The sequence below is a fragment of the Lissotriton vulgaris genome, chromosome 8, assembly GCF_964263255.1.
Source record: "Lissotriton vulgaris chromosome 8, aLisVul1.2, whole genome shotgun sequence".
Taxonomy (NCBI): domain Eukaryota; kingdom Metazoa; phylum Chordata; class Amphibia; order Caudata; family Salamandridae; genus Lissotriton; species Lissotriton vulgaris.
In genome coordinates this window covers 1,242,911,474-1,242,937,705 of record NC_141696.1, presented here as the reverse complement: position 1 = coordinate 1,242,937,705, position 26,232 = coordinate 1,242,911,474, and the positions used below count along the sequence as shown (strand labels likewise).

At 44.6% G+C, this 26,232-nt stretch overlaps 1 protein-coding gene across 4 annotated transcripts in view; it reads right to left on the bottom strand.

The window, feature by feature from the left end:
- The window catches only part of SLC7A1 (solute carrier family 7 member 1), a 668,243-nt gene that overhangs the window by 521,791 nt on the left and 120,220 nt on the right, over window positions 1-26,232 (bottom strand). For 3 of the 4 annotated variants that reach the window (XM_086935153.1, XM_086935155.1, XM_086935154.1), the window contains one exon: window positions 5,051-5,147. The exons of the other annotated variant lie outside the window; for it this stretch is intronic. The gene's annotated coding sequence lies outside the window, so the exon portion shown is untranslated. The remainder of the gene's footprint in view (window positions 1-5,050; window positions 5,148-26,232) is intronic. 4 annotated transcript variants of the gene reach the window in all.

Here is a 26,232-nt window from a genome sequence, read left to right as displayed (position 1 = left end):
GTGAGGGTGTTTCTGTACATCAGGCAAGGCAAGAGGGAGTCAACGAGTGCTCTTCTCCTCCCATAAGGATCAAGTCCTGCGATAAGGCATGACTATTCCTTGAAGCTACTGGTCAGAGACAATGGGGACTCGGATCCTTATTTGTGATGCTCCTAATGAAAGAAAAGCATTGCCAAAGGATTCAAGATCCAATCTATGAGTGACTCAATGTTCAGCACCTATCACAGACCCAGAAGAAACCTCTACCAGAACCAGGCCACACCAGCGGGCAGCACAATAGGCACACCATTGTATTTGTGAGCCTTCTAAGGCCTTGGGAGTTTTCTGTGGGATGTAGCTAAGTATGCTTTTGGGATAGTAATAGGGAAACACATGCCACCTGTACTTCAACCTGCTCTGGGAAGCCTTGCAAGGCAAGACTGGTGATGCCAGTGTCTGGTTAGTTTGCAGGTTAAACCTTATGAAACACTGAAGGAGTTGCGGGTTAAGTTGTAAATGTACCTCAGACTGAACCACAGTTTTGCGGGCCGCTCAGGCCCAAGTCCAGTGTAAGGCAAGGAAGGTACCAGGGATTGCTTGATGCTGAAGCATTCACAGGAAGAAGTCAATCTCTGACAGAATACATTTCAGCTACCAAAGGTATGTTCAAATAAGAAGAAATCACCAGGGTGTAACCAAATGCTAGTTTACATTGACAAAGTCCTGAAAATTCAGAGGTGTATCGATAACAAAGGTATCTTCTCCATCAATATAATTAGCTTTAGAGAATGTAGATGAAATTAATCACTTCTGAAATCTGTGAATTGACCACATCATTACAAGGATCATTTGAGAGAGGCAGCCTCTCAAATGAGAACCAAAGGATGTGTGTTCCTTAAAGCTCCATTACTGTCAGCATTAGCAAGAGAGGGGAACCAATGAAGCACTGGAGTAGAAGATTCATTCCCACCAAGAAAAGTATTGCTTTAAAAAAGACCAAAGCACAAGAACCACCTGAAAAATGTTATATACAACTCATCCTGTCTAAATAAGAACTAAAATGGGCAAAAGCCAGAGGGCTTGTTCAGGAGCAGTGTCTCAGCATGGGTGAGGTAAGGCTGTATATGCGCCTGGGATCCCAGTTTAAAATACTATGGAACTCTTATACACTTGGAGTGCCAGCCATAAGTCTATGAGAAATGTGGTAAGTCGTGAAAGTTCAATTACATTATAGAAATTGAAAAAAAATAGGAGTAACGAAACATGCAATTGAACAAGAAAGGTAGAGAAAATATACAAATTAGATCAGAAATAAATAAGTAAAAAATAAATTAAACAAGCACTGGCGTTGCCAATAGGTCTCGCAGTAGGAAAGTTGGAGCTATTGGTTTTGTAAATGACAAAGCCCTTTATGTTTTTAAAATGAAAATACAAATAAAAGGCATTGTTATTTGCAATTGTAATAGCTCCAACTTTCCCACTGCGAGACCTATTGGCAACGCCAGTGCTTGTTTCGGATATGTTCTTGAGATGGGATGGTATCTGTGAGCGATGTCTTCATGAATGAACATGGAGTACATTTTGAATTGTTGTCTTCTGTGTGGCTTCTAACCCCTACATAAAACAGAGCTATTCTCCACTATGTATTTGCCACATACATGTATGGCTAGTATATAGAAAGCACACATATCATACACATACAAAAAAACGGGAGCAGTCATACACCACACAAAGGCACATACATTACACAAATGCACACAGGCGTACTCGCAAAAAAGACATACATACGCTGAAGGGCACAAAAAACAACAGAGTTCGTAGCCAAGCACGGAATACAAACACACATACTTATCTATAAACACAGTCATTCCTATATAAAAATAAAAAAAATTCACACCATGCAAAAGCGTTCGAGAAGCTTTTGTATACATGCACAAACGCACAGCTCAAAGTCATACTTTACACATAGTAGCACTACTACGGAGCTATATACCAAGTACAAAGGCGCACACAATCTACACAAACACACAGGCATGCACAAAGGCACAAGCAAAACATTCGCTCAGCACATACATTCCATAAAACGTGATACACACATTATTGTACACATTTATTGCACAAGCAAACACGCACAAGTGTTTACATACACAAAGACTCGTGCACAAGCAACGTGCAGTGGGGTACACAAAAAAACATGCTCCTCTATGCAAGCACACATAGAATACAAAGAAATACACATTTTACAGACGTAGACAGTCATACACAGGCTCGCATACATTGTACATTTAGAAGCAATTTACACAGACACACACATTGCAGGTAAGCCCTCACACACCGATGCTCCTTTGTCTCTACTTTTAATGGCCACTTCTACATTCGCCGGCAACACTGACGCACACAAATCTCATGTGCACTCACCCGTGTTTCTGGCTCTTTAACACGCAGTTATAACCCAGCAACAAACAAGCAAACATACGCAATGGAAACGCCGTGCTCGGTACTGCATACTCCCTAAGTGACAAAAGTGCATGTGCATGGTAAAGAGGTGTGCCTCGGTATAATATAGAAACATAAACGAGAAGAGGCTGCAGAGGAAAAGCAAGAACATGAACGACTTAATAAGAGCAGGGAAGACGCTATACACACATGATGAAATTATAGGGGCAATGTGCACTACATTTCACAAAAGAATGCCAGCGACAAACTGCACAGGGCCACAGTGTGTTGGAAGGAAGGTGGGGGCAGTGGAACAAAGAAACATAGCAAATAGAGTGAACCGAGGAATTGATGCCGAAAAGTGCGAATGAAACGCTGCAGTGAGCCATGGGAAAAGAAGGAAACTGCATGGGTACGGAAGGAAGCAAGCTGAACAGCAGGGCTGTAAAAGGAGGCGAGAAGGGAGGAGAGAGGAGAGAAGAAGAAGGGAGGGGAGGCAAAGTGGTGGGAAAAGGAGAGAGGGCATGAAGGGATTGAAGGCAAGGGAAAGGAAGGGGAGATGGACGAGATTAAGAGCAGCCACAGATGGACTGCAGAAAAAAGAAGGGAGGAAATGGTAGAGGAGAAGACTCGAAAACACTGGAAAGAATAGCGAGAAAAGAAAAAAAGGCTGCACGAAAAGAAGGGCATTAGAAAACAATAACAAACTGGGCCATCGTCAGGAAATAAAGAAACAAGTAAGAGAGGAGCTATAGAGAGAAGAAAAGAGGGAAATAAAAAGTGCAGGGTGCGAGACAAGACCTAATATGACTTCGAAATAAAAGAGAAAAGTCACAAGCAGAGATAGATTACTCCGTAGATGAGCAGCCTCGAGGCTGGGCTGCCCCTCCTGCAGGGAAGACTTAAAGGACAGCAAAAGGTTCGAATAAACTCGACGTAAAAAAGCAAATGGTGGGGGCCTGAAGGAGGAGGGGGTGCGAGGGATGAGTGAGGATGGGGTAGCAGGGGAGGGAACGCGGCCTGGGGGCATAGGGGAGGAGAAGCCGCAGAGCGCACGCTTGGCGAAGCCCTTTGATGTGCTGTGAGCGGCCGGGAATGAATGATTAGGGGAGGAGAAGCGGGAAACTGAAAGTACGGCCGGACTGCGGCCGGCCATGAATAATTAGGGGAGGAGAAGCCCTGGCCGTGAATGCGCGTGCATGTTTGCTCACGTGATTCACGTGAACTGCAAGAAAACCGCGGGGCTGAAAGCCCTTGGTTTGAAGAGGATTTTGCCGACATGAATTCTCGCTCCGCTCAATGTGCTTGCGCGCATTGATAGGTCGCGAGACCTAAAAATGAAACGGAGCACTCAGAGAACAGAAATTAATGAAATGCTCCCCCCTCCCTCCCCAAAAAAAGAAATACTTGGATAAAAACCGTAAGGAAAGCCTTACAAAAAAAAGGGAATAATAAAAAGGGATAAGACATACATCAACTTTTAGAAACCAGGACGCTAGCACTATAGGAAGGAAAAGTAGCACTATAGGAAGGAAAAGTAAGACTAAGATTACATAAAATGTAGAGAAACTACAAATGGATAGGAGGGAAGAAGAGTAGGAAGCCATGTATGTATAACAGCATGAAAGGGAGGTTCCCACTTATCTGAAGGACCAATAGGTTCCAATATTAACAATTGCGCACAGAACAGCTGGTTATATTTAAAACATTTTATTGTCATTTATATTTATAAAAAATGCATTACTTAAGTAAATAGAACAATCCTATATAGTTCATATAGCGTCAGCCCAGAACTACAAGGAACAATAAAAGCAATTTTCATACATTATTCACTCATTCACTCACAGACACTCATAGATCAAAACATCCATCTAGATACAATCAACTAAACACACACTCTCAACAGCCAGACATGTATACATAGCATCGTAGAATTTTTTTTAGATATCGGATTCAAAAAACATTATCTGGAGGCTGTCAATTTATAGAATGCTAGGATGTTCTTAGTCGGGCAAGAAATGTATCATTTTGTGTTTTATAGAATCTCTTCATTTTCACTACTGAATGGGTTTGGGAGGACGACTGGCGCGGACAGGTGACTTGCGTGTAACTTTCACATGCATCGATTGTTCTTGTATTACTCTCTATATTCATGAGCATTGCTATCAGTTTGCATTGTGAACCTGCACTGCTGAGCGTTATAAATAATCCAGAATACAACTGATAAAATATTAACATTTGCATTCCCTTTCTCAGAACATTTTATATGAAATTAGCAACAGTGGGCTAGGCGAGTTTGACATGCAAGAATACGGCGCAGCAGTTCGACAGAATGACGACATTATTATTTCCATTTTATTAAAATGTACAAGCTTTACAGAAAAACACCCACTCAGAGAAAATTACTGGGTAAACAAATAAAAAAAAGAGCTCGGTGCAAAAGCCTGTTGCCTCTATTTACATCTCGTGCTCGTAGTCCAGTTGTATGAATTAACTAGGCAACGCCAACTAATTTCCCCCGTCTGTTTTACGGGTCGCTCTTGCATGTGGTAAATCTTTGCACTGTACGCCTCCTTCCGTGCTGAACAGTGGCAGTAACATTTCGCATCTATTAAAATAACCAAAATGTACCTACCAGCACGTCTGTCGCGTAAATCCCTGGGGTCTTCAGTGGCGGGTGATGGGTGGGCGGTAAACGGTTTAGCGTGGTCCGCGTGTGGGCGGGTCCAGTTCTGTTTATAAACAGAGAGGATTAGGTTAGGATAAAGCAGGGTCTCGTGCTCAGACTGCCGCCAACGTGTGAAACACGGATACACTTCCGCCGCCACGTCATTATCGCGGCACGTTGCGCTTACCGTACAGCGTAAAAATGATGGCTGGAATTAAAAGAACGGTCAGAACGAGTTTAACGCCATTAACACTCAAACCTGCCCACGAAAAATCAATACCACACAGTTAAATACATCCATATTAAATTTGCACAAGCATCGAGAAAGATCGTCGGTCGGACTTTGACAAGCTCGGCCACTGGCTTATTAAACTTATTTACATTTCTGTATTGCAAGCAGCGGTGAAATTGAAATCGCATTTCACCAAGTAGGAGGACAGCATGGGGGCGGTATGAAGGCTATGGATATTATATACATTTTTTTCTGTAACCTTTTTCAGTCTTTCATCTCCATGTAACTACAGATAAAATAGCGCACCGCTTAAATGAAAAATAAATGCAAGTTAAGTTAATCACTTTTCTACATTATGAAACCTCGATTTAAGTTGATGCATTGCGGAGGTCTGTGTCTGTAACCAGGCATCCACAGAATTGAATCATGGTGATGCAATGGAGAATAGTGGTGAGGTTACAGTCCGAGAAAGCATTGTGAATATACAAGTCATTGTTTTAAACTTGCATATTACACACAGTATAAGATAGGCTGCTATAAAAACGTGCAGAAGTTTTAGGATGGAAAGGTGTTTCCGAAATAATGATTTTGTAAATACCCATTTTTTAATCGCTGTCTTTTAAAAGCACACACTTACCAGCTCAGCTGGTAACCCCTTGTACTACAAGTGAAATAGAATAAATCTGTGTCATCTGGAAGCATCAAGTTATTCATTCCATCAATTAGAGCCAACACAGGCTTCCAAACACCCTTTACATTTACAAATTAACTAGTTGTGCACATTTACATTTCTTGCAGGCACCCTGGCAAAAAGGTGTTTAGCTGTCCACCTCTCCCATCGGTTACACAGCTCAGGAGATCCCCTGCCTTACACTACAGCTGAAGCATTTCAACTGTCGGAATTAACCGTCCCTGACGGTTGTCTTTCACAAACAAACAAACAATGGCATAGCCAATAGGTCTGGCATTTGGAAACTTATAAGTGTTTAGCCATGTAACAGTTGGTGTTGTTGCACCAAGGATATTCTGCTGCATAACTAAATACTTATAGGGTCCAAAAAAAGAGACCGATTGGCTATGCCAATGCTTTTTTGTTCTTTTGTTGCTGTTTTGTTTAAGTTGCCAGATCTACAACAGCTGGACATGGATTTGTTAACAGTTCTTTGCATCAAATGAACTTTTTTTTCCTTGCTCTGAATGTTGTTTCCATTCTGGTTGTAAGGAGCAGTCATTCCCGGGGGTGTGTGGGCTGCCTAGCTGTGCGCATGCGCCGAACTTTGCAAATGAGCAAAAGCCTGGTGCAAGGGCAATTTACAAGCGTGGAGTGAGTGAGCCCCAGGCAGCATGACTCACTCACACAGGAGTTCATGCACTGCACCTGCATACTCAGCATGGTTTAACCCCTTCGATGCTCATGACGGAATGGTTCCGTCATGAGCATCGGTTGAGCTGTGCTCATGACGGAACCATTCCGTCATGACCACACCCATTAACATTTGGGGTCAGCACTGGGGATAAATTTGGGCAGCAGTCAAGGTGTAAAGGAAACTCAACCCACTCCCTCCCAGGCACCAAAAACACATATTTATCAAGAAACTCTGAGAAGACCTCTGCATTCTGCACGGACGGCTGGTGGTGTGTGTGCATGATGAAAGCGTGCACTGACTGTTGGTAGTGTGCGTGCCTGGCGAAAGCGTGCACTGACGGCTGGCGGTGTGTGTGCCCGGTAAAAGCGTGCAGTGACGGCTGGTGGTGTGTGTGCCTGGTGGAAGCATGCACTGACGGCTGGTGGTGTGTGTGCCTGGTGGAAGTGATGGAGTGGAAGTTTGCACCTAATGCAACCTGCCCTACATATGAACCTCGAGTAAACTTGTAATAATACTAAACCACCTTGTTCGTCATTAATAATCCCCTTTTCCAGTACACGCGGGTGTCCTAGAGATGCTTGCCTATGTGTTTACTAACAGTAACACCGCTTGCATTCTATAAAATGGCCGCTTCGCAGAAATTCAGACTGCGCATGCGTCGGTCATACCCACGTGATGTGACGCACTCGCAGATTTAGAGGGAAAAGTCCGCTCATGCGCATTGTAGCTGACCTTGTTCTTTGACATTGTAGTTCCGGTAGATTTATGGACCGATTGCAAAATTGAGATTGACTGGCCCAGTGAAGAATTTCCAAGGGACTCCCACACTGGAGCTCCCTCTTCAGAGGTGATGAGAAAGTATGACCAAGTCATACAATTTCTAAAGAAGAAGGTGCCAGCAAAGGAAACTGATTGGACCCGAATAGATAGGACCACTCAGGACCACAATGAAACGGTCCATTCATATTATGAGAGGCTATTGCAGGTATTCAAGACCTACAGTGGCATCGATAATATTGAAATGAAAGACATGACTCACTTTATTTATCGATTCGTGCTAGGGCTGAAACCAGAAATATCCCAGTGGATTAGAGATAATAAAATCTGTTGGCAGGGAAAGCCTATAGATGATGTTCTCAAGTACGCTAAGTACTGTGAGGATGAAATGGAGAACAAGAAGAAGGCTCTGAAGGAGAAGGTGATGTGGGCACAGGTTAAATTGGCTGAGCAACAAGAAAAACAGTTGAGTAAAATGAATGGCAATGTTCCAAACAATAACTCGGGAGGGGGAGGGAAGCCTCGAGTTAAAATGAGCAAAGAAGAGGCTAGAAAGAAGTTCCCCTGTCACTGGTGTGGCCAGATAGGGCATTGGAGAGACGAGTGTCCTCATTTGCAAGCTGGTAATGCCCCCATAAATGGTTTAAATCTTCAGGTGCAGAAAGGAGGGGCCAAGAAAGAATCAGCAACAGGTAAATCTACCTCCATTACCTAGAGCTCCTAGACCTAATTATAAGAATCAGGCCCTACAGAATGAGAGGGTTGAAGTATGGGAAGGACAGAATGAGAGAAATCAGGCAACCTCACAGTTCCTATTAAATGATACATTCCTCTGTGATGAACCATACTGACGGGGCCTGAGGGGGGAGGAAGGGGAGTGCGTGCTTGGCGCATCCCTACCGGTAGACCAGTCAGGTCCATACATTGAAGGAAAGGTTGAAGGAAATGATGTTACTTTCCTATTGGACACTGGTGCTACCCGTTCAACTGTGAGAACAGCGGACGTTCCTAACCTACCCCTCTCGGGAGAAGCAACCCAAGTAGTGGGCGTATCAAATCAGATAATTAGCACTCCTGTAACTGAACCCATGTAAATTTCCATAGGAAATTTCAAAGAAATGCACAGGTTTGTGGTCTGCGATTCCAGCCCAGTAAATCTACTGGGACGGGATTTGTTATGCAAAATGAACTGTACCATCTTTTGCACGCCAAGAGGTGTTGAAATTCAGACCCCAGATGAGGATGGCCTGTACAAGCTAATGCTGTTAAGGCCTGATACCGAAGCCAAGCCCATAACAGTTATCGATTTGCCTGAAGAACTCCAGCAAAGGGTGATACCGGAAGTATGGGATTTTACCGGGAAAGATGTAGGATTAATGGCAAATGTGGACCCAGTCAGAATAGCCATCAAACCTAATGCTACCTACCCAAAAACAAAACAGTATAAAATGAGTGCAGAAGTGAAAGCTGGAGTCGCACTTTAAATAAACAGATTATTGGAGGCAGACATAATTCAAGAGGTACTGAGCAGTCCCTGTAACTCGCCCATAATTGGAATTAAAAAGCCTAGTGGAAAGTACAGGGTAGTGCAGGACTTGCGAAAGGTAAACCAGATTGTTATACCTTGTTGTCCCATTGTGCCAAACCCTGCTGTGATCTTGTATCAGATTCCCTGGAATGCGGAGTGGTTTACTGTCATAGACTTGTGTCATGCATTCTTTTCCATCCCATTGCACCCAGAAAGCAAATTTCTTTTCTCTTTTGAGTTTGACAGTCATGTCTATGTCTGGAATCGTGTTCCCCAGGGGTACACAGAAAGCCCCTCCATCTTTAATCAGATCTTAAAAAGAGGTCTTGAATCTTTAGTTCTACCCAAGAAGTCTGTCCTGGTCCAGTACATAGACGACCTTTTGGTGGAGTCTAAAAGTCAAAGCGACTGTGCTACTGATACCATTGCTCTGCTGAATCATCTGGGTAGAGGTGGACACAAAGTATCTCCTGAAAAATTACAGTATTGTAAGAATTCAGTAAAATATCTAGGACACCAGATCGAGAAAGGTATCAGAAGAGTCACCTCAGAGAGAATCAGGATAATTCGGGATATGGAACTGCCCAGAACTCAGAGGGACGTTAGAATGTTCCTCGGAGTTGTGGGATATTGCAGACAGTGGATTGTGGGATTTGCGGTACTTGCCAAACCTCTGATAAAAATGACAAAGAAAGGGGCAGACGATCCAGTTACCTGGGATGATGAAAGCATGACAGCCTGGATAAAATTGCGAAACTGTCTATGTTCTGCTCCTGCATTAGGAATGCCTGATTATTCCAAGAACTTCGAGTTATTCTGTGATACACAAGACAATTGTGCACTCTCAGTCCTGACCCAAGAGCATGGTCTGACTAGACGTCCTGTGGCCTACTTTTCAGCCACACTGGACCCAGTAGCTGCTGGGCTTCCGGGGTGTCTGAAAGCAGTAGCTGCCACATGCACCAGTCTGGAACAGAGTGAGAACATTGTCATGGGACATCCTGTAACGGTTTATGTTCCACATTCAGTTGTGATTCTGCTGACCCGAACCAAAACTCAATATCTCACTCCTAGTCGGCTGACTAAATATGAGAGAATTCTTATTGGTGCAGAAAATGTAATAATCTCCAGATGCAACATTCTGAACCTGGCAACGCTATTGCCTCTTGCCCAAGATACAGGAGAGGAAGGTGAATTCGAACATAATTGCATTGATCTGACTGAGTTTAGTACTAAACCTCGTCCTGATATAAAAGAACTGGCCCTTATCAATGCTGACATAGTGATGTTTGTCGATGGCTCTTGCCTGAGGCATGAGGATGGTGGACTGAGTGCTGCCTATGCTGTAGTCACTCTGGAAACTACCCTGGAAGCATCCTATTTGAGTGAAGTCAAATCTGCCCAAGTATCCAAGCTCATAGCATTGGCCAGAGCTTGCAAACATGGGAAGTGCAAACGAGTAACCGTATATACTGACAGTCAATATGGTTATGGGGTTGTGCATGACTTCGGCCAACTATGGCTGCAAAGAGAATTCATGACTTCCTCAGGTACCCCCATCAGAAATGGAAAGGTGGTGCAAACCCTATTGGAAGCAATCCAATTGCCCAAAGAATTGGCAGTGGTCAAATGTGCTGCTCACCAATCTGGAAAGGATGAAGTGGCAGCCGGAAACAGGTATGCTGACCAAATTGCTCAGTACTGTGCACGCTACAAAATGTCCCTAAAAATCCAATTATGGGGCGGAAACAGCTGCCAACTTATGGTGTTTGAGAATGTATCTTCCTGGAAGGAACTGAGAGAGTTGCAACAGGCAGCAACCGCGGGGGAAAAACTAAGGTGGGAGACTGAGGAATGTCAAATTAGAGAAAGGGATGGCATCATGGTGAAAAAAGATGGTATGCCTGTATTGCCAGACTGTATGGCGGACCCAATGGTTCGGATGATTCATGGAGACACTCATGTTGGAAGGGATGCAATGTGCCATGTGTTTGATAAAGTGTTCTACAATTCAAAGTTCAGGAATATCGCGGATAAGTTCTGCCAGAGGTGCCTGGTGTGTCAGCAGTTCAATGCAGGAAAGAGGACTGTGGTAGAGCAAAGCACCATTGGAAAGGCAGAAGGCCCCTTTGTCAGATTGCAGGCAGATTTCATACAATTGCCCATGTGTAGAGGATACAGATATGTCTTAGTAATAGTTTGCCTATTCTCAAGGAGGGTGGAAGCTTACCCGGCCAAGAAGAATGATGCCATTACTGTGGCTAAATTGTTACTCAGAGAGCTGATCCCTAGATTTGGTTTTCCAGAGACTATTGAAACAGACCAGGGTGGGCATTTTACTGGGGAAGTCCTAAAGGAACTCTATGCAGCATTCAAAATTGAGCCTAAACTACACTGTGCTTATCATCCAGAGGCTTCTGGAATAGTGGAACAAATACATGGCACTATTAAGTCAAGATTGGCAAAAATGTGTGATACCACTAAATTGAACTGGATAGAAGCTTTGCCTCTTGTCTTGATGGGATTAAGGAGCATACCGAACCGAAAAACAGGCCTGAGCCCCCATGAGGTACTAATGGGAAGAGTGATGTGCCAGGCATGGGTACCTGGACACAAACTGCTGGGTATTTCTGATGATTTGGTGCTAGAATACTGCAGGCAGCTGGGTGACCAAGTGCGTTCTATCTCTCACCAGATTGGAGAGACTGCTGATGAATGGCCAACCACTCCGGTCCATAAAATCAAACCTGGAGATTGGGTGGTATTGAAGAAACACACCCGGAAGAGTTGCCTTGGACCAAAGTGGGGGAAAAAGAGGCAAGTGATCCTGGTAACTACCACCGCTGTAAAGTGTGCTGGAGTGCCAAAGTGGATTCATGCCAGCCACACTAAGAAGGTAACCAAAGAAGAGACGGCTGAAGCTGAGGGTGATACAGCTGAAGAGACTCCAGACGAGGGTCCTGATCTAGCTGATGTGATACTACCCGGCACCAGCCAAGACGAATGGTTTCCAGCAGATGACCTGATTCTTGATCCAATAAGAACCAGAAAATATTCTTACCTAGATAGAGAGTGGGAAAGTGAGGGTGAGACAGGACTAGAAGGGGAAGGTCAGGTTAACGAGAATCACATTAGACCTGATCAGGAAATAGGCCAAGTAGGGACAGACCAAGTTATCGACACTCCTCCAGAGACTCCAGAAACTGGAAAGGGACAGATAGTAGATAAAGTTGAAGTTCATGCGGAAGAAAATCAAGGGGTCGAAGTGCATGAACAGGAACAGATAGAAACAGACGAACGTGTTCAGGAACCAGAGTCCAAGCTGGTTGAAAATCAAGATCAAATACAAAACATACCTGAACAAGGCCAGCTTAGAAACCAGGCAGAAGAAACAGATGAAAGACCTGGACCTAGTCAGACAGGAAGGGAAAAGGACACTGCCAAAACAATAGTGCCACAACGGAGTGAAAACAAGAGGGTTCACGAGGAAGGCCAAGTTTCCTCGACCACTAAAAAGCTCAAGACAAAGGAAAGACCAAAATATATAAAGAGACTGAAACTAAGACTGAAAACTGTAGAAGAAAAACTAGAAGACCGAAAAAGAGCTGATAGTGAAAGACAAAGAGACGGAACTCAGAAAAATAGACGCAGTACCAGAGCGAAAAAGATCAACAAAAACTATCGGAGTCCTGAATGGACCTTTTTGGTGTTGGAAGAGATTGACGACCCTGAAGAAAGTGACAGAAGCGATCACGATTCGATCGAGGATCAGAGCTCTGAGGTAGAAGACCCACCCTGAAAGGTGAAACTGCGTGAGCCTCTTGTGAAAAGAAACAAAGAGGGGTTGGAAAGCCACCTAGAAGCAAAATGTCAGATTCAAATGTAAATGGAAGACCGAGAGGGAATTGTTGTAAAACTTGCTGCAAGATATGCTTATGCAGTGTAGCGATAGTTATAGTAGTATGGATAGGACTAACAGTCTTTATACCTTTTATGATAAGTAAAGATCCTAACCTATACCCTACTAAACCGATGACCCCAGATTCAGAAGTTGTAAATACTGTAGAAACACCACAAAGTGTAGAAAGACGTGACAATTCAGTCAGCCTGAGACAAACACGACCTGACTTAGATACACCAGATGAAGAAGGACTACATTTTCACCACATGAGAAACCGATCACATTTAAATGTCTTTGCAAATCTTTTAGTGCATTACGTAGAAGCTATGGAAATAGAAGATTGTTATGTCTGCATGAAGCTACCCACTTCTGTAGCTGAAGGCGTGACCTATCACCATTTACCCCTGACCTATGGAATTTCCTGTAGCATATTAGCAAGCTTATTTTATAGAAGCACTTTACAGTACTATTATTCAAACACTGACGTGATTTTTTCTGAACTGCCTATTCGGGGGCACCTGAATATTGTGCATGTCAGAAGTGAGGTGACTCGTTACATGGGAGAATACTTTCTGACTATAGGTGACCTAGATTTAAATGAGGCTCGAAGAGATAATTTGACTTGTTCATTACATGAGCAAGAGAAAATGTTCTTGAAAATGGCAGAAAAGAGAAGGGAGAGTTTCCAAAGAAAGGCCAATGATAAGAAACAGAAAACTCCTAAATGGGCTGAAAACATGGAGGGCACCTCAAATGGCGAAGCAAATCCTGCACGGTTGTTGGATTTTGAACGAAAAGGGAAACTCTGTCTTCATAGAGAAAAGTCTAGTTACTATAACAATGTATTCATCGGTTCCAGCGAATGCGAACATAATCACAAGGTAATTGGAGGTTGGGGTTTCAAAAATGGGTCAGAACCTGTGTTTCCCGGAATTTATTATATATGTGGAAACAAGGCTCATTTCAAATTGCCGGATCACTGGTATGGAAGCTGCTATTTTGGCATCGTCTTCCCGAAAATATACCATGTGAATAACGCTGCTGGAAGCAATGAAAACACTAATGGCTTAGTGCGTAGTAGACGTGAGAGTGTAGGAGAAATTATAGGTGACATTTTTAGTGCACTGATACCTGGAATGGAGGTAGTTCTGAATACTCACCGTATCTGCAAATTGTCTACAGTAGTGGATCGGTTGTCAACTGACACTGCTGCTGGATTTCTGCTGGTCAATACTGAAATGGTTGCGATCAGATCAATGGTTTTGCAAAATCGCCTTGCTCTTGATACCTTATTGGCAAAAGAGGGCGGAGTCTGTAGAATGCTGAAGGCGCAACATTGTTGCACCTACATTCCAGAAAAAAGCGTAGAAATTAAGAAATATGTGCAAAATATAACTAATTTGGAAAGAGAACTTAAACCATTGGAGGTTGACAGTGCCTGGAAGAGACTGACTGATGGTCTCTCTTCTGTAGGGTAGGTAGTTGGTTCACTAATGTAGGCCGTAGTCTAGTCGGTAAAATACTGATGCCAATAGCTGGAATAATTTTGGATTGTGTTTATCATAATAATTTGCTGCAAATGTCAGAAATGCCGAAAAAAGTACACTGTAAATAGGAGGGGAGTGAAATGGAATGTGGATGAACTCGAATTAGAAGAATTAAGGAGCCAGATCTATAAAACAGCTAGAGAATCCCACCCAAATAAAGCTGCAGATAAACGGCATAATAATAAATTTGTGGAAATTGAGATGAGTGAAATGTAAGAAAATTGAAGTTGGCATCTGTTTCCATTAGTAGTGATGATAGTAAATATCATCAAAGAGGGGATTGATGGAGTGGAAGTTTGCACCTAATGCAACCTGCCCTACATATGAACCTCGAGTAAACTTGTAATAATACTAAACCACCTTGTTTGTCATTAATAATCCCCTTTTCCAGTACACGCGGGTGTCCTAGAGATGCTTGCCTATGTGTTTACTAACAGTAACACCGCTTGCATTCTATAAAATGGCCGCTTCGCAGAAATTCAGACTGCGCATGCGTCGGTCATACCCACGTGATGTGACGCACTCGCAGATTTGGAGGGAAAAGTCCGCTCATGCGCATTGTAGCTGACCTGCCCGCTTGTTCTAACCATGCTCTGCGCTTGCCCATGCTGCTTCGCATTTCTGTCTATTCTCGCACTAATGATTAATCGCTATAGTTATTATGAAGTAAGGGGTGAAGTGTAGGTAATCATGGTGTACAGTGTGTTCTGTTTTACTGTGATATTAATTTGTTTTCGCTTACTTTTCATTTATCACGTATGCATTGGCCCGGATATGGGAACCCGACTCCATATTGTAACTCGTTCCGACCCTGTCACGTGACGAGGGAAAACCCACACTGCGCAGAAGCAAGTCTCAGCCAGCTGGCTCCTGAAGCAAGATGCGCCTGAGAACCTACCTAGGTTCTTGTCAAAGATGCTGACAGTTACCTTGAACCGTGCAACATTGTATCAAAATGCTGTATACACCCAATGTTTTTCCATATTCCTATGCCTCGGAACGTGAACTCAGGGGGGCGGGTATTAAAAATTAATATTCATTATGTGAACGTAGAATTTAGGAGGTAAAGGTGACCTAATCATTTCTCCTGACCAATCATAAGTTGGGACCCTGTTTTTGCAACATTTGTGGGTGGTCTGGGAACCCCAGAAGACTATAACTAGCCTAGTCAGTTAGGGAGAAATTGTCCGACTTGTCCGAGTAGCAGACCTGTCACTGACCCCACGACTCTATAGGTGATTGATACAGAGAGCTGCGGAGCCCTCTGTCCGAATTTTCCACAAACTCCAAGGGGTGGAAATAGTCTTAAGTGCTGGCGAAGCACTTCGGCTGGGGATTCGAGAACCCAATCGGGGTTATTGGCGGATTCCGTACAGTGAGGGGGTAATGCAGGCGTTGCATCCGAAGCTGTGGGGGTTGGTCGTGCCCTTTGGTGAGCCCAGTCCTGACCCAGAACCTGAGGGGTATCCTGTCCTGGTTTCTGTGAGCTGCTACCAGCTCACCTACTGGTATCCTAAATCCTTGAGGTCCTTGTCCTCATCCTTTCCCGAAACTGACCCGTGGCCAGGGTTAGTCTTCATTCTTGCCTAGGTAAATATTACTTGTGGGTGTCTGTCATTCTATCCCTTTTCCCTTCTGCTCTTAATAAAGCCTCTATGCACAGGAGTTTTGCTCTGTTCTCTCCTCTGATGCAATTGCAAACTGTTTATTAGTATGTTCCAAATGTTTCCCTTCCTTTAGGATGAATTTGAACTGTTACATTATATTTTGATGTGTGGTGAACTTTAAAAGTTGCAATAAGACTTTAGCTAGATAGAATAGAATTAGGGTTGAGTCACAGATAGGCTATAGAAATTCACTGACTGATGTGGTTTGAACTTGCTGTCCCTAGTTTAAGTCTGAACTGAATAGCCTGTTCCCTGTTGCCCATACCCTTTAGAAAACTCTGTTTACCCTAAATGGTGTTAACCTTCTTGCATAGCTATTTTATCTTTTTGATACTGCTTACTGATGTTATTATCAGCATCTGTCTCATAATTCTGTCTCTCTAAAATTACTTTATATAAAAACCCTAAAAAAATACCTAAGGTGTCTGTGGTCATTTTAAAAGGTACATCAAATGTTGATTGAATAAATAAGTGGTGTATTTTGAAGTATTATCACCTACCCTCGTGCTCCTGATCCATCAGGAGGAGTAAGTACCTGTGGTAAGTCAGGTACCATGATAGAAGTGTCACAGGAGGCACACACACCATACTGATAGTATCGTGTAAAATCACCCGACTTGTAAATTGGGTTGTTCAAACGCATACATGGGCCCGAGTGCGTGATAATCTGGCAGTCTGTAGGGCTGGGTGACCTGCGCGCTCTATCAGAAGCGTGCACTGACGGCTGGCGGTGTGTGTGCCCGGTAAAAGCGTGCAGTGACGGCTGGTGGTGTGTGTGCCTGGTGGAAGCGTGCACTGGCGGCTCGTGGGGTGTGTGCGCCAGGTGGAACCGTGCACTGACGGCTGGTGGTGTGCGCCAGGTGGAACCGTGCACTGACAGTTGGTGGTGTGTGTGCCTGGCGGAAGAGTGCACTGACAGTTGGTGGTGTATGTGCCTGGTGGAAAAGTGCACCGACGGCTGATGGTGTGTGTGCCTGTTGAAAGCGTGCACTGACGGCTGGTGGTGTGTGCCTAATGGAAGCGTGCACCGACGGCTGGTAGTGTGTGACAGATAGGTAATGGTGACAGCAAGGGATTTATTTTGCATTAGTAGCTTGCCAGTCCAAGAAAAGAAAACACTATTCTGAATGATCCGGTCTGAATAATCAGAGACTGCTTTAATGAGTAAAATTGAAAAACGTGGTCAGAATCGATCAGCTAACACACATCAGATAGATACCTAATCGAGAAAGACACGGAGAGAGATAGCTTTTAGCTAAAAATGGTTACTTTTATAGATTTGTTTATCAAATTGAACAAACAGGGTACAGATCAACAAATTCAGGTGACAGACACTGAAAACAAAGCAAATGAAATAAAGAGTTGTACAATCAGTCAATATTTCAGCTGTGAAACAGTCCAATCCTAGCTTGTGTAATCAAGATGAATCTTGTAATAAATATATCATCTAGTTCTATTAACCATAATCATAGGAATAGGACTAGATAGTCGACGTTTCGGCCTCCCGTAGAGTGAATCAGTGAGACCTTCTTCAGGACAGGGAGCAGTAGATCAGCAGTTGTGACCCTTGAACAAACACAAGAGGGACTGCTTCAATTAGTCCACTACTTAACTCGGTGTAATTATTTATCTTTTGGCAAATGTCGAAGAATCTAACACGAAGTGGTTGGTGGTCCTGCACTTGAATTGGACTTTCAATTTGCAGAGCACCAGTTCAATCCGTCAAGAGTGATCGGAGCAGTACTGTTCTGACTTTAAAGAAAACTTAGTCACGTACATGCATCCACAGGCAGATTATGGCTGAATATCTCCATGGGAAGTGCGCTCCTACAGGACTCAGTCACCAATGCTCCCCGGCTTTTTCTTACAGACAAGACGTTTTTGAAAGACTGGTCGTTCATCGCATGGCGATGTACCCGCGACTGGTTGATCTTGATTATCACCACAGCCAAAAGAGTGGCAGATGCCATCTTGATAGAAATACAAACCCTAGAGGGGAAGATCAAGACCACTTTAACCAATACGGTCTTTAAGAAAAATTCTGATGGAACTACCAAAGCGAACAAGGAGTACAAAGAGTCTATACTTTTTTCCAAAATTGAAAAATTTCGTAAAGATCTGGCCAAATTTTCGTTAGAGAAAATTTACCCATACACATGTGACACCTATAACCCTCCAGATTACAACAAGAAGGGGAAACGGCATGGGTCTAATTATTCCACATCTTCCTCAGATCCACACTCTAGTGACTCAGACTCACCGCGTAGTAAAACATCAACGGGGAAGGGAAGAGGTCGTTTCAATAGGCCCAATCGTAGGGGGGCCAGACAAGGAGTTAATTTTAACCAACAAGGTCCCTGGTGGCCTCCGGCTGCTTGGGGATATCATCAGCCACAATTCCCACAACCAATGCCCAATTTTCAGCCTCCACCACAATGGTTTAATGACCAGGCTGTTTCAGGACAGGGCCGTGGACGGAGCATAAGGAGAGGCCAGCCCCAGGTTCATTGGGAAGACTAACCATCCTTTACACCCGAAGCAGGAAGGGCCATCTGCAGCAGCAACAACAACAAGCAGGACCCAGCACAGAGGGGAGAGTCTCATAGTGAATATTAGCTCTTGGACCCTCAGTGACCTTGAGGAACAAGTTCTTAATAGAGGACTTGGGTTTGTACCCACCAACATGGGTGATCCCTTTTAGTGTGTGCAGGTCTTCCTACGAAACTACTTATAAATAAATAAATAAATATTTTACAATTGGCTAATACTGCAGTTTCCACTACGGTCCTACAGCTACCCTGTGTGTGGGCTGGTCCAAGCACCGTGGCACACTTCCTTTGAGAAGCAGCCACTTCCTGTTCTAGTAAAAACTTTCCATTGGCTGATACTGCAGTTTCAACTCTGGTCCTACAGCTATGGAGCATCCTTATTGGCCCATGTTACACTTATCAACTTCCTCCCTGTTCCAGGCAAGTAAAAACGATTCCATTGGCTGACAATGCAGTTTCCATTTACTGTTTTAGTAAAAACGATTCCATTGGCTGATACTGCAGTTTCCACTCTGGTCCTACAGCTATGGAGCATCCTCATTGGCCCATGTAACACTTATTAACTTCCTGCCTGTTACAGTCAAGTAAAAACGATTCTATTGGCTGATAATACAGTTTCCAGTCTGGTCCTACAGCTATGGAGCATCCCCATTGGCCCATGTAACATATTAACTTCCTCCCCGATCCAGTCGGTACCTCCCCCTCGGCTCAGGATCAGTCGAGGGGCACCGACGGACAGGTGAGGAAGCGACACCAGCCAAGCTCATGCAGCTCTCTAAAGCGAAGCGGTTTCCTACTTCATACTTAGGAGAGCGCTCATTTTCCAACCTTACACAGCGAAGCGTTTCTCTATTTTCATTCTTAGGAGAGCGCTCTGGATATCAGCATATAGGCTGTTGGATTACAATTACAAAGCGGAGTTTGATGAGCTCCTTATGTATTATTGTTACTAAATGAACTAGGTTCGCTATCAGCCAGCCTTGAAGAGCTTTTTTCACTGCTCTTTCATTGATATATTGTTAGAATCAGAGATTTGTTACTAACTGTGTCTCACTCTCACGGCAGCCCTTGCAGTTGCGGTCTGTCATGTACTCAGAAACAATGCCTAGGTTTTTAGCACTTTGTGCCAGTGAATCATTAGTATGAATGCGATCTAACCAGACACCCACTATTCTATTTCACAAATTAGAGCGGGGCCTCCAACCGTGAGCAGTGGCCAGGAAGAGGTGAGGCTTTCTCCCAAGCATTTTTGGGCGAGTAAAAATAAATAAAAAAACATCTCTATCGTTTTGGAGAATGACCTATTGGCATAAAGAAACATATGGCGCAAAAATAATAGAAATGTGTGTCTGTGTTCTACCTATTTGTTGTCCCTTGTTGTGTATCTTCCTTTTTAGGAAAGAATCCTAAATAACTGTTGAAACAGACATCCCCGTCTGGAAAATCCAGTGTACGGTAGGATGTTTTGTATCATTAATTTGTGCTTTTTTCACTAAGCTTAGGTCCAGCTTAATTGCAGTAGTGTTCAAGAGGTCCTGATGAAAGCCGGATACACTTTCCTACAATGGCTGAAACATGTTGACCAAATACCATCCTTAATAGACAGTTATTGTGTCAAACTGTCTCACACTCATTTTAATCTAGACACCATGATTTTCCCTAATAAAGTTTTCCTTAAATCATGGTAGCCAATTTTACATCTCACTTTTTGATTCTTTTTGCACACTTTTTTCTCACTGCAATTTAACATCCCACACCATTCCAAACTGATTTGACTTTAGGTACGATCCATCACTGGTGGTTCCTTGGGTTTGGAGAAGCACATAATTCCAACAGGTGTGTGGCTCCTTAACCGGACCATCTTTGGTTCTATCCCAGATGATGAAGTTCTGCCATATGGGTGGGCTGATGGGATTCATTTCCTTTTTGTTGTACACACTTTATAGGTAGACACAGAGTCTGTCACATTTTTCTTTGCCCCCATTAGTTGTACAGACCCTTGACGGTCCTTTTGTATTGCCTTACCTAAACATTACATAGAAATGTCTCTACTGCTTGAGGAACTTAAGCCGGATGCAGTTTTTCTCACCGAAACATGGTTAACCCTGTATTCGAAACCTGATTTAGTACAAGCCCTGTCGCAGGGCTATCAAATAGTCAGGTGTGATCAGCCCAGTGGGAAGGGAGGCAGTTTCGCAATTATATTTAGAGATCTTTATGCCTGCAGATACTCCCTTAATCCTTTCACAGATTGTGAAAGCATGTCCTTTTGTCTAGAGTTTTCCCCAAACATTAGTTTTTCCGGGGCGCTTATTTATCGCCCACCAGGCCCGGCAAAACAGTTCTATGTATCGCTACCTTCGGCTGTTGCAGACTTAGCCTCCTCCCCCTCCAACTTTACGCTGTTAGGCGATCTGAACATTCACTTGACCACAACTGACCACATCGCCCGAGAGCTAATTGGAGATCTCTCCGCTTTACAGATGAGCCAGCGTGTTCCAGCTTCCACACACTCTAAAGGCCATTTGTTAGACCCAGTGTTCAGTAATTGCCCCAGTTTAAAGGTAGATCACCTGATCGCTCTTCCCTGGACGGACCATCTGTTAATCCCCCTTGTCTGGGAGACCCATAAAAACCCCGTCTTAACACCGGGAGTACGGGAAGCACGGAACTGTTCTAAACTCCCGCTGGATCAATGGGTCCATGAGTTAGAGAAATCAAAACCATTAATTAATCAGGATCCTTTGGTAGCAAATGACACGTTTAATAACTGGATAAAGAACTCTCGACACGATACTTCCTACCAAGAAAACTACCTTAAAAAGATCCAAAATCACTGCCCCCTGGTACTCGGCTGAGCTCCGGGAGAAATAATGTCAGTGCAAAAGACTGGAAAGGAAATGGCGTCTGGGGTACGCCGAGCCGGATAAAATAACCTACAGAGAGGCTATGAGAGCCTACAAAAAAAAGAGATAAAGATTGCTCAATCTACATATTATACACCAAAAAAAAAATCGCCGAAGCCAGCTCCAACTCTAAAGAGATCTATCAGATTGTGAAAAGCCTCACTAAGCTCCCTCAACCTCCTTCAAATTGTTCATAATTTGCAATCTCGGTGCGAGGATTTTGCGGAGTTTTTCTTCCATAAAATCGATTCTATCTATTCTTCTTTCCCGCCCACGGATCCGATTGCGGATTCACCATCGCCCTCTTCGCAGGAAGCTATGCACAGTCTGTCGCCCTTGATAGATGAGCTTCCCTTGTTAAGCTCTGAACTACTCGCCGCTCTAATGGTGCAAGTGAAATCTGGCTCACCTAGCGACCCTGCCCCCCCCGCACTTTGGTTGCCGCCACTCGTATCATTCTCCCCACGATGCTGGAAGTACTTAATGCCTCAATATCTACAAGTACCATTCCACCCGTGTGGAAACAGGCTATGGTGCGCGCACTCGTGAAAAAACCTAATATGGATACCGACAATCTTAACAATTACCGTCCCATCTCTCTGCTTCCCTGGGCCAGCAAAATCCTAGAGAAATACATAAATGGTCTTTTAACACTCTCTCGAAAGCAATCAGCTGCTTGACCCTTCGCAGACGGGCTTCCGCCCCAAACATGGGATGGAGACCACTCTGCTGGCGGTCACGGAGGAAACCAGAGAAATCTTAGATCGAGGAGGATCGGTGGCAGTCATCCTCCTCGATCTAAGCGCTACATTTGATACGGTAAACCATAAAATTTTAGTGCAGCGTATCCTAGATACAGGAATATCAGGCAAGGCCCTAGAGAGGTTTAAATCTTTTCTGAGCAACAGAACCTTTCAGGTATATGAAGAAAACGCCATCTCCTCTAGTAAACCTTTGAGCTGCGGAGTCCCACGGGGCTCATCTTTGAGTCCGACGTTATTTAACGTCTACATGAGACCACTGGCTGAGATCATCCGTCCATATGGGATCAAGATCGTTACCTATGCGGACGATACTCAGCTTGTGGTGTCTCTGGCACAGGAAGACGGCTCCTCAACCAGGGTGGACCTGGCGGGCTGTCTAGAGACAGTCAAAAGCTGGATGACTAAGTCTTGTCTCAAGCTTAATGGAGACAAGACTGAGCTTATGTTGCCGGGCCGATCCGCTCCAGCCTCCATCAATTCGATCTGGCCCCCCTGTCTAGGCCCGCCACCAGCACCCAAGGAGACCATAAAGAGCCTCGGAATATGGATAGACAGGTCTCGGACGTTTGATTATCAGGCAACCAGACTGTCCGCCACCTGCTTTGGCCTTCTTAGATTCCTCAGGAAGATTCTCCCCCTGTTACCTTTCAAAGCTAAACAAACTGTGATACAGGGCCTGATCCAATCTCGTTTGAACTTTGGTAACGCTCTGTATCTAGGAGCTCCTGATTTTACCTTGCGAAAACTGCAGGTAATTCAAAATTGTGCTGCCCGTACACTATTGCAAATTCCCCGTAAAATATCTGCCAAACCCGGGTTGAAAAGATTACATTGGCTCCCTGTTAGAGAGAATTAGCTTTAAGTCCCTTTGTATCGCCCATCAGGCCTTTTCGGCAATAGACCCGGCGATTAACCTCTCTCTAGTCACTCCGTATCACCCCGGCAGACAACTACGTTCAGCTCTTGCCTTTTTGGCAAAAGTACCCAAGATCAGGAGAACAAGAGCAGGAGGTCGCTCTTTCTCCTTCAATGTGGCCAAGCTGTGGAATGCTCTTCCTCTCTACCTAAGATCCAATCCAGAACTGACCTCCTTTCGTAAACAACTGAAAACGTTCCTGTTCAACAAGTAGAGTTGGTTCCCTCGGCCTTCACGTCTCCTCTAAACAGCACTCTTAGTCTCAGCGCTTGGACGCCTCAGGGCAGCTACGTGCGCTTTATAAAAATTATTTTCATTTGATTTGCTTTGTTTTCGGTGTCTGTGACCTGAATTCGTTGATCTGTACCCTGTTTGTTCAATTTGATAAACAAATCTATAAAAGTAACAATTTTTAGCTAAAAGCTATCTCTATCTGTGTCTCTTTCTCGATTAGGTATTTATCTGATGTGTGTTAGCTGATCGATTCTGACCAAGTTTTAAAATTTTACTCATTATAGCAGTCTCTGATTATTCAGACAGGATCATTCAGAATTGTGTTTTCTTTTCCTGGACTGGCAAGCTACTAATGCAAAATAAATCGATTGGGTTCTCCTACCCCCCTCCTTTTGAATGGTAGTGTGTGACGGCTGGTAGTGTGTGTGCCTGGTGAAAGTGCACTGACGGCTGGTGGTGTGTGTGCCTGGTGGAAGCGTGCACTAACAGCTGGTGGTATGTGTGTCTGGTGGAAGAGTGCACTGACAGCTGGTGGTGTGTGTGCCCAATGAAAGCATGCACTGACGGCTGATGGTGTGTGTGCCCAGTGAAAACGTGCACAGACGGCTGATGGTGCGTATGCCCAGTCAAAATGTGCACCAACGGCTGGTGGTGCGTGTGCCTGGTGAAAGCGTTCACTGGCGGCTGGTGGTGTGTGTGGCCGGTTAAAGTGTGCACCGACGGCTGGTGGTGTGTGTGTGCCTTTTGAAAGCGTGCACTAACGACTGGTGGTGTGCGCCTGGTGGAAGCATGCACCGACGGCTGGTATTGTGTGTGCTTGGTGAAAGTGTGCAATGACGGCTGGTGGTGTGTGTGCCTGGTGGAAGCATGCACTGACGGCTGGTGGTGTGTGTGTGTGTGTGCCTGGTGGAAGCGTGCACTGACGCCTGGTGGTGTGTGTGGCCGGTGAAAGCGTGCACTGTTGGCTGGTGGTGTGTAAGCCTGGTGGAAGCGTGCACTGACGGCTGGTGGTGTGTGCGCCCGGTGAAAGCGTGCACTGACGGCTGGTGGTGTGTGTGCCCGGTGAAAGCGTGCACTGACGGCTGGTGGTGTGTGTGCCCGGTGAAAGCGTGCACTGACGGCTGGTGGTGTGTGCACCGACGGTTGGTGGTGTGTGGGTGGCCGGTGAAAGCGTTCACTGACGGCTGGTGGTGTGTGCCTAGTGGAAGCGTGCACAGATGGCTGGTCATGTGTGATGGCTGGTAGTGTATGTGCATGGTGAAAGTGTGCACTGACGGCTGGCGGTGTGTGTGCCCGGTGAAAGCGTGCACTGACGGCTGGTGGTGTGTGTTCCTGGTGGAAGAGTGCACTGACGACTGATGGTGTTTGTGCCTGGTGGAAGTAGGAGTATTCACAGTGACAGAAGACACAAATGAAACTGACGAAGAGTGAGGGGGAGTGGAGCAGAGGAGCAATGACGGCTGGTGGTGTGTGCCTGGTGGAAGCGGGCACTGATGGCTGGTAGTGTGTGACGGCTGGTGGTGTGTGTGCCTGGTGGAAGCGTGCACCGACGCCTGATGGTGTGTGTGCCTGGTGGAAGCAGGAGCTTTCACAGTGAAAGAAGTCACAAATGAAACTGACGAAGAGGGAGGGAGAGAAGGGAGGGGGTGGAGGAGAGGAGCATGATTCACAGCTAGAAGACACAGATGAAGCTGAAGGCTGAGTGCTTAACACAAAAGAAAAAAAAAAATCCAAGCCACGAAAGTTAAAGTAGCCGTGAAAGTTAAAGTGATCGGACAAAGGGAGAGGGGAAAGCAACTTAATGACCCGTGACAGAGGAGACAGATGGCGGCTGCGCGTGTGCACGCACACGTACACTCAAACTTCAGCACAGCAAAAGCCTCTAGTAGGTAGCACTTTTTTACCCTTTACTAAAAGTCGAGCAAGCAGCGCATGCGCTGCTCTAGGCTCGACCTAAAAATAGGGGGAACGGTTTTCCTTAAATTACAAAAGCAACTCGTGTCCCTCGGATCCCACCTACTATGACCGCTGATTACAAGCATGAGCCAAAAAAAAAAAAAAAAAAAAACGTGTCTGATGCTTGCAATAACAATTTTGAATTAAAAAAATGAGTTTCATGCCATGGCAGAGAACATTGTTCCATCGGCCAATAAAACTAAACATGTATCTACAGATATGCGATGCAACATCTAAGTTGCTTCCAGAACAAATTGCTTTTGTGGTCAGCAGTATTTTGCCGCATTCTGTGAAATAACTGTAAAGTGCATCACACACTCAAAGACTCCCGGCCACTGTACTTCAAGACCCTAAGATCAACAAAAAAGGAAGCAATTAGTGCCAAATAGGGTTAGGATTTTGTTCAGGCACTCGCAAGTGACCTACGACTCCCAAAGAACTCGCCTTGTTGCAAGGGTGAGATCAGTCAGGGTTGAACTTGCAACTGAAAGACTTTCTGCTTCAGTGCAGTGTCGCTGAAACATTCACATCTTATTCTCATTTTAAAACTGTTTCAGCCCTAAATAAATTCTCCAATAAGAACTTCATTTGTTGCCACTCTAACCTCTCCTTCATTATCAGAATTTAGAAGGCAGTTGAAATTCTGGTTGTCTGAAGAGGCTATGAGAAGGTGAGGGTCATAACACTCCTTGGTATGGTGGTGCTTAATAGGTGATGTGGTAAAACCAATGATTCAAGGCCACCTAAAAAAGGTAGTCATCTGGATGAGATCCGTTTGCACAAGCACACTTGCCAAAAACTACTG